General features: G+C 40.3%; 2 protein-coding genes across 2 annotated transcripts in view; both read right to left on the reverse strand.

Annotated features, from left to right (window-relative positions):
- LOC126866841 (dnaJ homolog subfamily C member 8) overlaps window positions 1-18,950 on the reverse strand; it is a 131,870-nt gene that overhangs the window by 75,021 nt on the left and 37,899 nt on the right. The gene's annotated exons all lie outside the window — the stretch shown is intronic.
- LOC126866713 (uncharacterized) overlaps window positions 1-18,950 on the reverse strand; it is a 497,548-nt gene that overhangs the window by 6,210 nt on the left and 472,388 nt on the right. The gene's annotated exons all lie outside the window — the stretch shown is intronic.

The following is an 18,950-nucleotide window of genomic DNA, read 5'->3' on the forward strand; positions in this document are numbered from 1 at the left end:
ATGTTAAGACGTGAAATATTCACGGATCGCAAAGACGTCACTTAACTCGTTGATGAGAGCGTACGAGAGAGAGTGTCCCTCCGTCACGGTGACCCTGAAAAGGAAAACTACGATGGGGTGTGTCCAAGGGCACGAAATCGTCGGATTGGTGGAGAAAAATCGTCGTTCGGAAAGTGAGGGAAGTTGTCATTGCTGCTAATTGGTCAATTTCCATTGTGGTGGTTAGAGGAGGGTGCTAGCCGCTCTTGAGTGAAAGTTGCTAGTGGGAAGCGTCGTTTGTGAGAAAAATAGATTTCCCCTACCTCCCCGTAGTCAGAACAAAGACTATTTGTTTGTTTGAAAGACCAGTTAATTAAATCTTAAGATTTGTTTGGGCTAGCTAAACATGTATTATAGACAGAAATCGTTGGAGTCTTTACTGTCAAGCGCCGCTACAACTCTTTCTTCTTAATTCTTACTTTCTCTTTATGGGGGGGGGGGGGGGTAAGGTTAATTCGTACAAAATAGGGCATGTTTTTATGAATTATTTGTGACGACACAGTTAAAATCTCTTTATTAAAACCAATGGTGCATTAACTTATGACATTCGAATAATATTGTATAAAATTTTCACGGAGAAATATTAAAAAATACGGCAATGGCAGCAATTATAAGGACGTGTCTCGGAAAAAGTAGAGTTGCTCATAACTTGGAGCTGGATCATCTGAAGTAAAAAAATCAGGTAGGTAACAGTTTCGCCCAAGTAACGCTAGGAGGGTTTTTCGAAATTTCAATTTTTCACTTTTTTGGAGCACTTTGAGTTAGCCGATTTTGCGAAAATTTGCGGCTAATTTTCCATTCAAAGTGTTCCAAAAAAGTGAAAAATTGAAATTTCGAAAAACTCTCCTAGCGTTACCTGGAGAAAACTATTACCTAACGAATGAACTTTGTTTTTTTGATTTCGGATGATCCAGCACCAAGTTATGAGGGGCACGGCAATTATACCTTTTTCCGATACACGTCCTAATAATTGCTGCCATTGCCGTATTTTTTAATATTTTTCCGTGAAAATTTTATACAATATTCTTCGAATGTCATACTTTAATGTACTATTGGTTTTAATAAAGAGATTTTTAACTGTGTCGTCACAAATAATTCACAAAAACATGCCTTTTTTTGTATGAATTAACCTTACCCCCCTTAAAAAAAAATAATTTTTTTCCATTTTTTCCACATTTTATGTCCTAAACAGGCGCATTAAGATAAAATCAAATGTCACTCGTTGACACGTTTCGACTAGCGTCTAATCCGTCGCTTGTTTAGCTTTGGTTTTTGCGAGCAGATTATTTCGAAGAGAGGCTACGCAGAAACGAGTAGACATTTTGAAGCAAGAACATGGCATCGGTGAATTGGCGTTATGCTGTCCCATCGCGAAATCGTGAGGGCTGTCATCCAGAATTGGTCCCCTGTTGCACCTTCCAGAGTTTGGATATGGATATTGAATTTCACAGCGGGACCTCTACGTGATGCTTCTATCTTTGACGCTGCACCCTGCTTGCTCGACAAATAGAGGACATAAAGAGAAACTCTTAGGTCCTCATTTTTTTTCTTCTTCTTCTTTTTGCATATTTAATGAACTTTTATCTTTACTTAAGGATAAATATTAAATATGGTGGGAATGGAATACCATGCATATTTTATTACGTTTTATGCTTTCGTTTTATAAGGGAATAATAGTCGCACAATGTTTTTTGTTTTATATTAGTTTATTGAATTGTGCACGAACATAATAATAGGAATAGAACGAAATGGATCATACCTAATTCAATAAAATAATATTTTTATTTATTATTGCTTAGTCCGTGCCTTTCGGCTTTGGACGAACTTTCGGTTTTACATCTCTTATGTCCATTTCTCTTCTTATATGTCTACCTCCCTTCTTGTCCACTCTATTCTATTGCACTCCCTTAATTATTCTATCTCTAAAAACTAAAACGAGAAACTACAAATTAACAACTAATGACTAAAAACTATTGCAACTTTGGGCTTTAGCCTTCTTGCTGTGCTTCCTTCCTGTCGTATGCCCTTCTCTTCTCTATTATTGCTTTCAGTTCTGTTAAACCTTCTCTAATCTCATTTACCGTTTTTCCTATGTCCTTTGTTCCTCCCGTTATTTCGCATTCTTCTATTACATGTCTCAGGTCTTCTTCTTTCCTTCTACATAGTCTGCATCTTTTTTCTCCATCTTCTTTGCAGTATTCCCTTGCTTTATAAAATAATATAAAACAGAAATTGTTGTTCATCTATGATCACTTTATCAAACGAAAGAAACTTTTCGGACAACCTAATGCATGTGTCGGTGTAGCGTTGTGGATAGGGTTGTGGGTGTTCGATGAATCTTTATTGAAATTAGCCATCGTTATGGTATAACAAAGGTACGGTTTATTAACACAAGTATGGATACCACAGACTTGACAATCAACCACGGCGATTAGGCGCTCGCTACACTAGTGACAATGGCCTTAGGTTCGATAACGAATCCGCGGTCAGCGGGATGATAGATGTACGTGCTCACAAAATCTAAGTCTCACTCTTTGTTAATAAAACGCTTAATATTTAGTGATCGTAAGGCGTTACTCTTTTCGTGGATGAGATCGCAAGAGGGAGCGACTTTCCGTGCCGATGATGCCACAGAGGAAAACTATATGGGGTGTGTCTAAGGACACGAGATCCTCGGATTCGTGGAGGAAAGCCTTCGTTCGGAAGGTGAGGGAAATTGACGTTGCTGCCAATTGGTCAATCTCCATATCGGTGATTAGAAAAAGATGCTAGCCGCTCTCGAGGGAAAGCTGCACATGTACTGCGGAAACGCATCGACATCTGGCAATCATCTTACTCGAAGAATAGGGTCAAGCTCACTATCACAAGTCTCGAACAACTACAATCGAATTGAATAACTACAATTGTTTAATTACAGCTATGGTAGACTCTAGATTACAATTGATTGCGGGATTATCCAAAATTCCAAAGGCTCCGGTGTTCTTTCATCTCCGACATATGTTTAATTACATTTTTTTGTATTTCTATAATATATTCCTTTGCTACTGTTTTATATGTATTTAAATGAATATATTTTTTATTTTTTTAGACATGCTTCGTTATATTAGTTACTCCAATGCTAATCCTCTCTAGTAAATTTGTTTACATTTAGATTGGAAGCAGAATGTTGGAAATCATATACAACGAACAATGTAAAATAATTTATACGTATTTTACATACAATATTGTGCATTTTAATTACTATTTGTGAAATATATTAAAATATTATTAGAAAAAAATATTGCAACAAGTTTATTGCGACGGACAACATTTCAAACAAGGATATTTAGAAATACATAAATTATACTTTTTATCGTGTATCTAGTATAAGCATAATATGTACTTCATTTATATCTATTGTAGAAAAAAGTATTAAATTATTCTAATTCAAATATATTTTTCATACTCAATTACTTGAAACTTAACTCAATTACTTGAAATATTTTCATTTTTCTAAACTCAATTTTTATATAATAATCTACGTTAATAAAAAATGGTAAAATTTATTAAACATTGCAAATTGCTAATGTCTCGTTGAATAAAAGTAATCATATAACGGATAAATTCCCATGACCATTCGTTGAAGAAGATTATTGTTCGGATTTATGGCATGAGTTTACGTCGACATTACGCTACCCTCCATATTGGCATGCAGCCAAATTCACGAACCCAAATTATATTGTCCTAATGCTCGTAAATGCAAGCACAGATTAACTACGCAAATACGTTAAACGGGTGGTATAAAATGTAGGGATAAACTGTATCCTTCAGGACTCTTTTATTTACAAACTTTATTTATTTTCCATATAATCCATAGCTTCATTCATTTTAACAGTATACAATTAAGCAACATTAAATAAATCAATCAAATAAACTATAGAAAATAGAAAATTTATGAAGACAATTATGATTTATGACACCAGCTTTCAGAAACTAGATATTATCTCTGAGTCGAGATATTAGCACTTAGGACGGTTCTAGTAATGTTAACAATGCCTCTAATTTTCCATTTCCATTGTGTTCTCAATAGTCGAACGTGTCGCAAACACGGATACTTCCGATTGTTAAGGTAGCTAATTCTAGCGATCTGACCGGTCGAAAGTTACCCCGAGGAATTTCTGTCACGTCCGAATAATTGCTGCCATTGCCGTATTTTGTAATATTTCTCCGTGAAAATTTTATACAATATTCTTCGAATGCCATACTTTAATGCACTATTGGTTTTAATAAAGAGATTTTAACTGTGTCGTCATAAATAATTCACAAAAACATGCCTTATTTGTGTACTAATTAACCTTAGCCCCCCCTTAAATATTGTCCTACAGACAATAGATTACCTGCCGGGAGAGCTTTAAATGCCTTTAAGGGTCTACCTTGGCGATCCTTCTCTATTGTATAACTAAGAAGCTTTATTCACTCTCTTGTCCTATCGCATTTTATGGCATCCAACATAAACATACATCGACACACATCTTTGCTTCTGACGAAAACGTTTACCTTCTGAATATGCAATATGCAAATAGCGCAATAAGCAAAAAATAAACCATTTGTCTTTCTAATGCTAACACTGATATAAAAACCAACTCTAATATATAGAATCAAAATGAATGTAACAACCATATAGGTTGATATTTAAAAATTAATAATTAATAAATTAATAATTAATAGATATACCTCATCTTTCTTTTAATCCTTCCAAGATCAAATCTCTTTTATTCTATAAAAGAAATTCTTCCTTCATCACTCATTAATGGTACTCATATTCATAAATATTATAAAGAAGTCACAATGCACTGAGATCAGTTTCACTGATAATAAATACATTTATTGTTCTATTAATTAATAACTTACTAAAGCACAATGTTATACATACAGCATCGATAAATTTTCTAACATCTTTATTTATACTTCTCTAAGTAATTGTTTGTTAATATTTTTTAGCAGGCACGAATCTCATGGGCAAATTCACACAGAGTGTCCGGAGAATCGTTCAGGATGTAAAGGATGAAGGAACATCAAGTAAGTTGCTGTAAAACATTATATACATAGTATTTTTAAAAGAATATATAGATGTATATATGTACATATAGATTTGTAAATTATCATTTGTAATTGATTTCTAAGAACTATATAATTTATTTCAATAATTCACTGTATTTTACTGTAGAATAAATCTATTGTGCTAAATCTATTTGTACTAAATTTAGCAAATTATAAAATGTTCTCTCACATGACAATTTATTTAATCACAATTATTTATATTTAATCATGACTATCTAGTCAAAATCAATTCGACTATTACTTAATCCTTTAACAGTGTAACTCAAAGAAGATTTAAAGCTATGAATTTCATTATTATATCTGCTATTTTCTTCATATTTTCCTTACGTTTGTATCTCTCAAAATATCTTTTTTCAAATTATGAACTACTTTATTCTTGAAAAGTATAGAATATACAAAAAAGAATATTATTCCTAAAGGTACCGCTGACCGACCGAGATGAAATTTGGTGAGCATCGTTGGACGAGGCAATAGATATGAAATATTTTTTTTTTTTTTTTATTTAGTTGTTCACATTCACAATTTGCCCGATTTGAACATTTGGTAGAATTTTTTGGCTGTATCTGAAATATGAAATTTAAACTTCGGGAAATCATGCGTTTGGAAGATATAAGCCCCTATATATATATGTCGGGTCGGCACTGGGAATGGGGTTGTGGGCGTCAAATGAATCTTCTCGAGGATTAGCCATTGATACGGTACACACAGGCGTAGTTTATTACAATGATAGAATTATTACAGTCTTAACAATTGATCACGGCGGTTCGGCACTCGCGACACTAGTGACGATGCTCTCGGGCTCAATAACGAATCCGCGGTCAACGGGATGACAACAGAACGTAGTCACAAAGTCTAAGTCTGAGAATGATCACTGATCGCGAAGGCGTTACTCTTGGATCGATGAGATCGCGAGCGAGAATGCCTTTCCCGTCCCGATGATGCCACACAGGAAAACTATAACGGGGTGTGTCTAAGGATACGAGATCATCGGATTCGTCGAGAAAAGCCTTCGTTCAGAAAGTGTTGCTGCTAATTGGTTAATCTCCATATCGGTGGTTAGAAAAGGATGCTAGCCGCCCTCGAGGGAAAGTTGCTAGTGGGAGACGCCGCTCGTTGAAAAATATGTCTCCCCTATCTTCCCGTAGTTGGGACAAAGACTGTTTGTCTGTTTGAAGGACTTTAGTTAACTAAACCTTAAGATTTATAACGGGCCCTCGGGCTAGCCGAACATGTACTGCGGAGACGCATCGACATCTGGCAATCATCTTACTCGAAGAATAGGGTCTGCACGTGGCGAGCCACGGGACAGAAACCGTTGGAATGTTTACTGTCGCGTGTCGCCACAAATATTTCTTTTAAGGAGAGCTATAGAATTACTTCATACCTCTGTCAGGCAAAGCGTTCATCCCGTGACCGCGGCTACGTTCGGCGACTGACTGTCGCCTCGAGCCCAAGCTCATTATCACAATTCTCGAATAATTACAATCGGGTTGAATAACTACAATTGTTCAATTACAGCTATAGTAGACTCTAGGTTACAATGTTGCGGGGTTATCCAAAATTCCAAAGGCTCCGGTGTTCTTTCATCTCCGACACGGCCATCCTGACTATCACACGTCCTCGTGTGTAACTAAAATATCGTATTTCTTACATTAGATTCGATACAACTGACATTATTTGCGATTTAGCTAAATGTCCAAGTAAGTCAAGGGTCCAGTGCAATAACAAAGTTTCGTTCGGAGGTTTGACAACGGAAAAATAAAAGAGAATAGGAATTTGTAATGTTATAATTTGTATTCAAAGTGTTAGGTGCGTTCTGTGAGTCGCCAGTCAGACCGTAATGACACAACAGATCATTTTCGATTTCGTACACCGGTGAACCTCAGTTTGTTGGATCATATTGCCACGTTGGGTGCATTACACCCAGAAAGCACGTAAGCCCACTCAACGGGTTACAACAAAAGCACGTAACCCCACTCAACGGGTTACAACAAAAAGTACATCAACCCACTCAACGAGTTACAACAAAAACACATCAACCCTCTCAACGGGTTACAACAAAAACACATCAACCCTCTCAACGGGTTACAACAAAAACACATCAACCCTCTCAACGGGTTACAACAAAAACACATCAACCCTCTCAACGGGTTACAACAAAAACACATCAACCCTCTCAACGGGTTACAACAAAAACACATCAACCCTCTCAACGGGTTACAACAAAAACACATCAACCCTCTCAACGGGTTACAACAAAAACACATCAACCCTCTCAACGGGTTACAACAAAAGCACATAAAACCACTCGGTGTACTACTATGACCACAACGCAGTGTTAATGATCCTCTGAGGTCAGTGTACTTGCATCGTTATTATCACCGCCGTTGTCATCACCGCAGACGTCTAATTCAGCAGGGACGCAACCTTCTGGCATTTTTCTCAGTCTGTCGTGTCTGTCCTTATATGATCGTTTGCCGTCTAAGGTTTTTAGGGTATATCTATCTCCTTCCAAAATCTCGGCTATTACGAATGGACCCCTGAATTTCGGATCTAACTTCGTCTGGTTTCTTTCCTCGTTTTTACGTAACACGAAATCGCCAAGGTTGAACCTAACTATTTTAGCTTTGTTTTTGTCGAACCTATCCTTATCGTATTTGGCGCTTGCTTCTATATTCTTTATCGCCTGCTGTCTTACATGGGAGATATTTACCTCTCTTTCTTCGATACTGTCGGGTAGGGATAAGCCGTAGGGTCTCGCTGTTTTACCGATCAGTAGTTCCAACGGGCTTGACTTAGTCAAGCGGTTGGTGGTACAATTTAAGGCCAGTTGTATTTCCCCGATCGCGTCTTGCCAGGACCGCCCGGTGGTTTCTATTGTTGTGAACATGTTTTTTAGCGTACTCATAATACGCTCTACCTGCCCGTTGGCCCTACTAGCTCCGGTCGCAATTAAATGGAGTTTAATGTGTTTATCTTGACAAAAGTCTCGAAATTCTTTGCCCGTAAAACATCTTCCCTGATCCGCTATTATCCGGCAGGGACTGCCGAACAAAAATATAGCGGACTTAAGCGCTTTAATGGTGTTAATGGAGTCTAACTTACGGGTATGGTGCAAGTATACGAACTTGGTGAAGGCGTCGACCAACACAATGACGTATTCCTTCGAATCGTTTTTACCGCTTAGTTTGCCCGTTATGTCCATATGAACCGTATGCCAAGGTATACTGGTCTTAGGTATGGGGTGTAGTTCGGCTTGTACTCTACCCGAACTTGCCTTTGAAACTCGACAAGCATGACAGTTCTCTACGAATTTGCGAACATACTTCGCCATTCCTTCGAACCAGTAATACTCGTACAGTTTCTCAAGCGTTTTATCCCAACCTAAGTGCATAATGGACTGGTGCACATGGTTAATAACAGACCACCTAAACCCTCTCGGAACGATGGGCAGGCAGAGAGTTCTACCTTTTCTCTGTATTTTACGATGAAGGGTGCCGGACCGTAACTCATACGTATTCGCGACGTCTTCCGCGAGCCCTTCGTTCTGTAATTTGTCGACGATCTCGGAAATTTGTGGGTCGCGACGTTGTTCCGCCAGTAGCCAATCGTCGGAGATTTCGGTTAGGTTAATTTCTTTCTCTACGATTTTGCTGAACGTACTGCGATCCAAGTCTACGGGATTTCGCGAAAAGAAATCTACGTGGGCCATCCGTTTACCTTCCCGGTACCTAATGTCAAAGGTAAAAGTTTGCAGGTAAGCCCACCATCTGTAAACCCTGTCGTTCAAGTGTACCTTACTACTGGATGCATTAAGGGAGTTGCAATCGGTGACAACGAGGAATTCTCGTCCGTGTAAATAATGACGGAAGTGCTTGACGGCGTTTACAACTGCTAACGTTTCCAATTCGTAGGAATGATACCTAGATTCCGCAGGGCTAGTCCTTTTGCTGTAATACTCCACTACTCGACTTTTCCCTTCGACCCTGTGCATTAGGATGGCTCCATATCCTTCCGAGCTAGCGTCCGTATGTAATTCTATGGGGTAATTGGGATCAAATATCATTAGCACCGGCGCGTCAGTCAGAACGGAAATTACCTTTTGTCTTATCTGTTCGTGCCTATCCGTCCAAGGTATATTCTTGTTACTCGAGGTAAGTGCGTACAGGGGTTTCATTACTTGTGAAAATTTGGGAATAAAGCTTCGGAAATAAGAGGCCAAACCTATGAATTGCCTAAGTTGTGTGACGGTCGACGGTGCAGGTAGAGAACTCAAGGCTTGTATTTTACCCGGGTTTGGGCGGACTTCTCCGTTACGAATTACGTATCCCAAGTAGAGTACCGATGTCTTTAAAAAGGAGCATTTCGAAAAGTTAAAGGAGAATCCTGCTTTCACGAGGGTATCTAATACGGTGCTCACCCTTTCTAGAGCTTGGTCTACTGAGTCGGCAATAATTAGGACGTCGTCTAAGTAAACAACAACGAACGAATACGCGAGGTCGCCTAAGGCGTTGAGAATGGCCCTCTGGAAAACGGATGGTGCATTTTTCAATCCGAACGGCATAGTCACGTACTCGTATTACCCGTCGGGTGTAACGAACGCCGTATATTCCGTCGAATTAGGATGAATGGGAATTTGGTGGAATCCGCTGGCCATATCCAGGCTAATGAAGTATCTCGCCTTCTGCAATCTCGCGATTTGATCTGCGATGAGGGGTAGGGGATACCGGTCCGCGACCGTATTTTTATTTAATGCCCGAAAATCTACGCACAGTCTATCTGAGCCGTCTTTCTTCTTTACAAGTAAGATAGGGCTCGCGAACGGTGAGTTGCTCGGCCTCACGATTTTTGCTCTAATTAACTCGTCTATTCTCTTACGCACTATCCTACGCTCTTCTTCGCTAAGTCGGTAGGGACTTCTTTGCACGGTAACATTAGGATCGATTAACCGTATTTCCAACTGGCCCGTGCTTACGCGAGTACGTGGGAAGCCCGTAATGAATGAATCTTTGAATTTCTCGAGGACAGAAATTAACCGACTTTTATCATTACCAACCACGTCAGTGTCAACCGCATTGATATTGATCTCGTCCTCGGGGGTTTTACTACAGGCATTAATAGTCTTCGTTTTACAAATATCGACGCTATTCCGTGTAATAGTTACATCAAAACCCTGGCTTAAGATCTCGCGGCCAATCATGATATCATAATGCAGGTGACTATCGGCCAGAACGTGGAAGGTTATCTCCAATGTAAAACAGTTAATGCGTACCGTAGATAAGATCTGGGATGTACTCTTCACGCAGGTGTTTCCTATTCCTCGCATAACTACTATATCTGTCGTTCTCCTACCGGAGAATTTCGGAGCGACAGATTCTCTAATTAATGAGCACTCGGCTCCGGAATCGAAGTAAAATGGGAACGACTCACCCAGATGACTTAAACTACCGGCTGGGGACTCCACCACGCAGGAGTTGACTTTACGCTCATCCTTGGGGCCTGGTCTACCGTCCCGTCGCGCCGGGCAGTTAGGTGCGATGTGGCCTCCCGCATTACACCTGTAGCAAACCGCCTTGGACGGTGCGGCCGGTCGGTTTCCTTCCTGGCGTCGTGCATCCCTTTGCTGTTCGTTCTGCATCCTCTTGCGGCAGTCCTTTATTCTGTGTCCGAGAGTACCACAGTAGTGACACTTCGTCTGGTGGCCCGATAACTTGCGTCGCTTAGCTTCGGGTTCCGCCGATGCATATCTCGGCGAAAATGTCGACTCTTCTTCGTAACAGAAGGGTCGCATTTCGCTCAGGAATTGGTCCTCCGTTCTGATATCGCTCGTGAGGGCCAATCGTTTAAGGCGTTGGTCGTGTGGAATTAATATGTAGAGAGTGACAGCGTTAAGTATTTCGTCTAGCGTAGAATGTTGCCACCGCGTCTGTAGGAGGGAACGGACACGGCCGGCAAACGCCCCCGTGGATTCGCCCGCTTCCCGCGGTTCCCTGGATACCTTGATTAACGATGAGGACGTCGTCTCTCGGCCACCGAACTGTGTAAGGAATCGTTCCTTAATTCCAGGCCAGGTAACTTCTCCGTTTCCCACCGTTCGCGCCAGCCAATGCGCTGCAGAACCCTGTAGAGAGTCACTTAAGGCAGAGCGTAGCGCGTCTTCTCGCAGGGGGTTGTTCTCTAGGGTCCTACTAACAGCCGCGCACCACGCGGCTGGGTCGGCGCCCGCGACTTCTGGGTTAAAATGTGGTAATTTGGTGATTCCCGTATCCGTTCGTTGCATTAACGTATGAATTAGGTTGTTCATGACAGCGACCTGCCCTTCCAGCGTTAGCAACCGTTCTGATCCCACTTCTGATGTCGGGTCGGCACTGGGAATGGGGTTGTGGGCGTCAAATGAATCTTCTCGAGGATTAGCCATTGATACGGTACACACAGGCGTAGTTTATTACAATGATAGAATTATTACAGTCTTAACAATTGATCACGGCGGTTCGGCACTCGCGACACTAGTGACGATGCTCTCGGGCTCAATAACGAATCCGCGGTCAACGGGATGACAACAGAACGTAGTCACAAAGTCTAAGTCTGAGAATGATCACTGATCGCGAAGGCGTTACTCTTGGATCGATGAGATCGCGAGCGAGAATGCCTTTCCCGTCCCGATGATGCCACACAGGAAAACTATAACGGGGTGTGTCTAAGGATACGAGATCATCGGATTCGTCGAGAAAAGCCTTCGTTCAGAAAGTGTTGCTGCTAATTGGTTAATCTCCATATCGGTGGTTAGAAAAGGATGCTAGCCGCCCTCGAGTGAAAGTTGCTAGTGGGAGACGCCGCTCGTTGAAAAATATGTCTCCCCTATCTTCCCGTAGTTGGGACAAAGACTGTTTGTCTGTTTGAAGGACTTTAGTTAACTAAACCTTAAGATTTATAACGGGCCCTCGGGCTAGCCGAACATGTACTGCGGAGACGCATCGACATCTGGCAATCATCTTACTCGAAGAATAGGGTCTGCACGTGGCGAGCCACGGGACAGAAACCGTTGGAATGTTTACTGTCGCGTGTCGCCACAAATATTTCTTTTAAGGAGAACTATAGAATTACTTCATACCTCTGTCAGGCAAAGCGTTCATCCCGTGACCGCGGCTACGTTCGGCGACTGACTGTCGCCTCGAGCCCAAGCTCATTACCACAATTCTCGAATAATTACAATCGGGTTGAATAACTACAATTGTTCAATTACAGCTATAGTAGACTCTAGGTTACAATGTTGCGGGGTTATCCAAAATTCCAAAGGCTCCGATGTTCTTTCATCTCCGACATATATTATATTTAACAGATCTTCCGTTCGATGTTTTAGGCGAAATTACTCATTCTAACTTAATCTAATCTGCCTTACTCATCTCTTATTCGCGTGCACTTTATCACGTCTCGTTATAACGGATCTCTGTAAATCGTTGTCTCGATGGAAAAATTAAAAAAAAAAAAGATTAAAAAAAAATTTTCATTCTATATTTTCGACTTCTTTTTTCGCGTCACACAATCCGGTTGTGTTTGTTCGAGATTAATGATAATGAGCCCAGAGTCGAGGCGACAACCAGTCACCGAAGGGATGAACGCTTTGTCTAACAAAGGTATAGGCTAATAAAGTCTAATAAAGGTATAGGGTAAATAGGCTCTCCTTAAAGAGAAAGTAAGAATTAAGAAGAAATAGTTGTAACGGCACTTGACAGAAGGTCTTTCAAACAAACAAATAGTCTTTGTTCTGACTACGGAAAGGTAGGGAAAATCTATTTTTCTCACAAACGACGCTTCCCACTAGCAACTTCCACTCAAGGGCAGCTAGCACCCTCCTCTAACCACCACAATGGAAATTGACCAATTAGCAGCAATGACAACTTCCCTCACTTTCCGAACGAAGATTTTTCTCCACCAGTCCGACGATTTCGTGCCCTTGCACACACCTCATCGTAGTTTTCCTTTTCAGCGTCACCGTGACGGAGGGACACTCTTTCGCGTACGCTCTCATCAACGAGTTAAGTGACGTCTTTGCGATCCGTGAATATTTCACGTCTTAACATATAGTCCAACTTAGACTGTCTAACTTAGCAGTTAGTTGTCAAATCGGTTGTGTCCATACTTGTGTTAATAAACTCTATCTTCATTGTAACACAACGATGGCTAGTTCCAGTGAAGATTCATCAAGCGCCCATAGCTCTAATCCCAACGCCAACCCGACATCAGAAGAGGGACCAGTGCCGGTTATAACATTGCAAGAGCATATGATTATGGTGCGCGATTTTATTCACACGCTGGCGTGGATACAGAGTGCGAAATCTATAAATCTAATGCTACCACATTTTGACCCCGAAATCGCGGGCGCTGATCCAGCCGCATGGTGCGCAGCTGCTAATCAGCTTATGAAGGACAACCCTCTACAAGACAGCGCGCTAATTTCTGCTTTAAAAAATGCTCTAAAAGGTTCTGCAGCGCATTGGTTTACGCAGATAGTGAATGGCGAAGAGCTTACCTGGCCGACGTTTATGGAACTTTTTACTACGCGTTTTGGTGGTAAAGAAACAGCAACCTCGGCGGTAATGAGTATATCCAGAGAAAAACCACAGAAGGACGAAAACATGGCAGCTTACATCGCTCCTCTCCGCTCCCACGTGCAGGCGAAGTGTGAAAATTTATCTAAAGAAGAATTACTCAACGCTAAGATTCATTGTCAAGTGAGCGCACAAGATCAGCCCATTGAACAAATAGCACTTGAAAAGGATATCGAGACCGAGGACGAATGTCTAAATAATACATCAATTGGTCCCGAAGCCAAACGATACAGGCTACCTGACTCGCGGAATAAGTGCTTTTACTGTGGGAGGGTAAAGACCGAGAAATGGAAATGGAAATGGCGGCGTCTAGAAAGAAGCGAACCAGCTACATCGGCCAGGATGTTGTGCTTCAAGTGTCGTAGGGTAGATCATATCTCGCTTAATTGTCCGTTACTGGGGGAAAAAAACTATGATTCCAATAACGAACATCGAGCCGACACCTGAATGGTGGAGTTTCCTACTGGTAAATTAAGTTACCTGAGTGAGTCGTTCTCATTCCATTTCGATTGTGGAGCCGAATGCTCATTAATTAAAGAGTCTGTAGCCCCGAAATTATCTGGCAAAAAAGCTACTAATATAGTAGCAATGCGAGGAATAGGAAATACTTGTGTTGAAAGTACATCTCAGATATTGTCCACTGTATGTATTAACGGTTTTGAATTAGAGATAACTTTTCATGTACTTCTTGATACCTACTTAAGATACGATATCATCATTGGTCGTGAAATTTTAAGTCAAGGTGTTGACGTAAATATTACGCGAAACAGCCTCGTTATTTATAAGTCAAAGACAATTAATGACTGTAGCAAAACCGCGGACGACGAGATCGATATTAACGAGGTCGACACAGATGTAATCGGTAATGATAAAGATCGATTAATTTCTATTCTCAAAAAATTGAAAGATTCGTCCATTGCGGGGTCCTCGCGTATTCGCATAAGTACGGGGGAGTTAGAAATAAGTTTAATAGATTCTAACATTACCGTCCAAAGAAACCCTTATAATCTTAGCGAGGAAGGGTGGAGAATTGTGCGTGAAAGGATAAACGAACTAATTGAAGCTAAAATTATAAGGCCTAGTAGTTCACCATTCGCGAGCCCTATGTTATTCGTGACGAAAGTGGACGGCTCAGATAGATTGTGTGTAGATTTTCGAGAACTAAATAGAAATACGGTCGCGGATCAGTACCATCTCCCTCTTGAAGCGGATCAGATCGCGAGGCTGCAGAAGGCGAGATACTTTATTACCCTAGATATGGCCGGAGGGTCTCACCAAATTCCCATTCATCCTAATTCGATGCAGTATACAGCGTTCGTTACGCTCGACGGACAATATGAGTACATGATGATGCCATTTGGATTGAAAAATGCATCGTCCGTTTTTCAGAGGGCCATCCTCAATGCCTTAGGCGACCTCGCTTATTCATACGTTGTTGTTTACTTTGATGAAGTCTTAATCATTGCCGACTCGATAGATCAAGCTTTAGAAAGATTGGACACCGTATTAAGTATCCTCGTAAAAGCCGGATTTTCTTTTAGTTTTTTTAAATGCTCTTTTCTAAAGACGTCGTTACACTATTGCGGATATGTAATTGGTAACGGAGAAGTTCGTCCCAGCCTGGGTAAAACACAAGCCTTGAGTTTTTTACCCGCGCCAACGACCGTCGCACAGCTGAAGCAGTTCATAGTTTTAGTCTCTTACTTTCAAGATTTCATCCCTAAATATAAACGGATAATGAAACCCCTGTATGACCTTATTTCGAATAATAAAAACATAACTTGGACGGAAAAGCATGAAAAAATATGGCAAAAAGTAATTTCCGTCCTGACTGGCGCGTCGGCGTTAATAACACTCGATCCCAAATACCCGATCGAACTACATACTGACGCTAGTTCGAAGGGATATGGGGCCATTTTGATGCACAAAGTTAAAGGTACAAATAGAGTGATAGAATATTGCAGTAAAAGAACTAGCCCTGAGGAATCTATGTATTCCTCGTATGAATTAGAGACGTTGGCGGTTGTAAACGCCGTCAAACATTTTCGGCACTATCTACGTGGACGACAATTTCTTGTCGTCACTGATTGTAGTTCCCTGAAGGAAAGCATTAGTAGAGTATATTTAATTGAAAAGGTTCACAGGTGGTGGGCTTACCTACAAACTTTTACCTTTGACATTATGTTTCGAGAAGGCAAAAAAATGGCCCACGTAGACTTCTTTTCGCGGAACCCCGTAGAATTGGATCATCGTAGGATAAAAAATGTTACAAAAAAACAAACCAATTTTACCGAAATCTCGGAAGGTTGGTAGCGGAATAAACCCTATCTTCCTTATACCACAGCGATAGTTAATTCCAGGATGGAGATTATTTGTTGATCACATGTTAATTGTTATGTTATATGTTATGTTTGTTAATAAATTGTTGTTCGTTAAACATCAAGAGTAGTTCCTTGAATACACTATCAATTTAAACACTATCACTATTCAGGTTATCATAGGTATCAAGTCCTGTAACCGTGATATATGACAAATAATCAATATTTATTTCCTATAAAAAGTCAAAAGTGCTGTATATGTTTTTTTGTATCTGATACCAATAATGCAGGAAGCATTCAGATTAAACAGATTATTAATTTCTAAATCATTGATGTAAGAATTGAATATAACCGCGTCAAAGGTGTCAAGCATCTGTAAGGTGCTGACAATGAAGTCCAGATCGGGTGTGACTGCCAACGCCCTGGCCGCACTGAATGCACTCGTTCCCGTTAGATTTTCCCGTAAAATTTTCACGGAGAAATATTAAAAAATACGGCAATGACAGCAATTATTCGGAGGTGTCTCGGAAAAAAGTATAATTGCCATGCCCCTCATAACTTGGTGCTGGATCATCTGAAATCAAAAAGTTAAAGTTCATTCGTTAGGTAACAGTTTCGCCCAAGTAACGCTAGGAGGGTTTTTCGAAATTTCAATTTTTCACTTTTTTGGAACACTTTGAAGGGAAAAACGCGATTTTGTGCGAAAATTTGCGGCTATTTTGTTATTGTAAAATACAAATAATTAACAAATTTGAAAACCTCTCCAACGTTATCTCGTAAATTATGTACAGAAATAGTGTTCAAAATTTCGAAAGGATCGGTGCAGTAGTTATAAAGTTATGAGGGGCGCCGACTTTGAAAACGTGAGTTGTGGGGAAAACGCTTTAAAGTTTTGAACACTAAAAAGTCTGGTATAAAACGTTCATAAGCGAATTTTATCGGCTTACCTCACACTGAATCATCAATGCCAGGTCCATAAAGGATGTTGCTATCATCCATGATAGCTCTTCGGCTGTTGCTGCTTTTTCTTCTTTTATAGCAGATTAAAAAAATCGATTCGCTACTTCTCTTACAGTCGAGCACATTTCTTTCACGTAATCATTGTACGTCGGTTTTGATAAAAACCTACTAGACAAATCCATCAAGCCGCAGAACTTTTCACAGCCAACTAATCCAAGGCCTAATATCCTCATCACGAAAACAAACCGATAATTAACATCGAAAGTACCAGAGTTTATTCTTGCACTAGACGGAACATTTGTAATCTGTTTACAGCATTCGCACGACACTTTGATGTTAAATCCAAGGCCTTCTTTCTTAGTCGAATGAAAATTTACTTTTCCATCACATTTCACACACTTCACCTATAATGGTCTTCAAGATCCTTCGTAACTTGATCTTCAACGGTCACTTTTATTTTTTTAGCTGACGCGCTACTTGTTGAAATGCCTTCGTTTTTACGTTTATGCGGAGGTACAATTTTTCTAGGTCGATATAATCTCGAACCAGTTGTTTGTCTATCAGATCTTCTAATTTTTTTTAGGCATTTTAGTAATATTTAATATAATTTATACAAGTAATAAGTAATATAATTTAACACAAAACTTAATGAAAACGGAGCCAAGACGCACCTGTACGTCTGCTCGATAGAATACTCCTACAGTAAATTTTATACTGTACACTGGCAAAATATACAGTACAGGTATAAGGAGGTTTGTACTTAAGTCGAAATTTCTATAAATAGATCTGGGGGGTAAAATTAGGTATGTAATATCGTGATATAATATGTTTACAAAGAGTGGACAATAGAGATGTTAATCAGACAGAAAAAGACGATTGTTGTTCAACCTGAACTATTCACGCCAAACGTACAGAAAACAGCGCAATCCACACTCTCTCGGCAACGCCACTCGCAACCTCCGTCTCCGCTCAACTCGCACTCGGCTCTTCGACTCGCACTCTGTTTCTCGACTCACACTCTGGCCGTTGTCGCATTCTGTTGTCTTTTTCCTAGGCCCACCGCACACGTGTTCTGCAGACGCTCGTGGACAGGGTCACGTAGGTCTTTTCCACGAAACTATGCACTTGAAAAGACCGATGACACATTGATGGGCCCGACGGCGCCTCGGCTCTCGCGACGTTGTTCATAGTTCGCCCGATATTTCTTAGGCCTTTCGTCCACGATACTACAGGTATTATATAGAGAGAAAGACGTCTGCCAGGTAACAATAGGGCGCTCGGGTCGGGTAGGTAATAAAATCCGACATGTGTCAATTTTGCTCCAATCGACTGGAAATTTTGACACAATATTCTTAAGATATTATGCATTCAATTAAAAAAATAAAAGAAAATGCAAAACAAAAATTTAATACCTCACCCGCCCCCCCTTAAGCACCAGTAGAAAGAAAGCAAAGGTACGAGGAAGACAGACGACACATGGAGAAGGAAATAGAGGAATCGGAAGAAAAAGAATCTGAATCAGAGAGAGAGAGTATGAGGAAAAAATAGTATAAAAAAAGACACGAAGAAAAGAAATATAAGATGGAAACAGTAGCGCAAACAAACACGTTTACAATACGAGACGTCAAGAAATCACTTTCATATTTCACTGACGACGATAAATTATCAGTACGTAAGTGGATTTATCATTAAAAAGAAACAGGTACATTATTGCAGAAGAATAATTCGGCAGGGATTGCCGAATAAAAATATAGCGGACTTAAGTGCTGTAATGGTGTTAAAGGAATCTAATTTACGGGTATGATACAGGTATACAAATTTTGTAAAAGTTACCGCTCTTACCGCTTAATTTGCCCATTATATCCATGTGTACCGTATCCCAGGGTATGCTGGTCTTAGGTATGGGATGTAGTTCAGCTTGTAC

Source organism: Bombus huntii, chromosome 1, assembly GCF_024542735.1.
Source record: "Bombus huntii isolate Logan2020A chromosome 1, iyBomHunt1.1, whole genome shotgun sequence".
Taxonomy (NCBI): Eukaryota; Metazoa; Arthropoda; class Insecta; order Hymenoptera; family Apidae; genus Bombus; species Bombus huntii.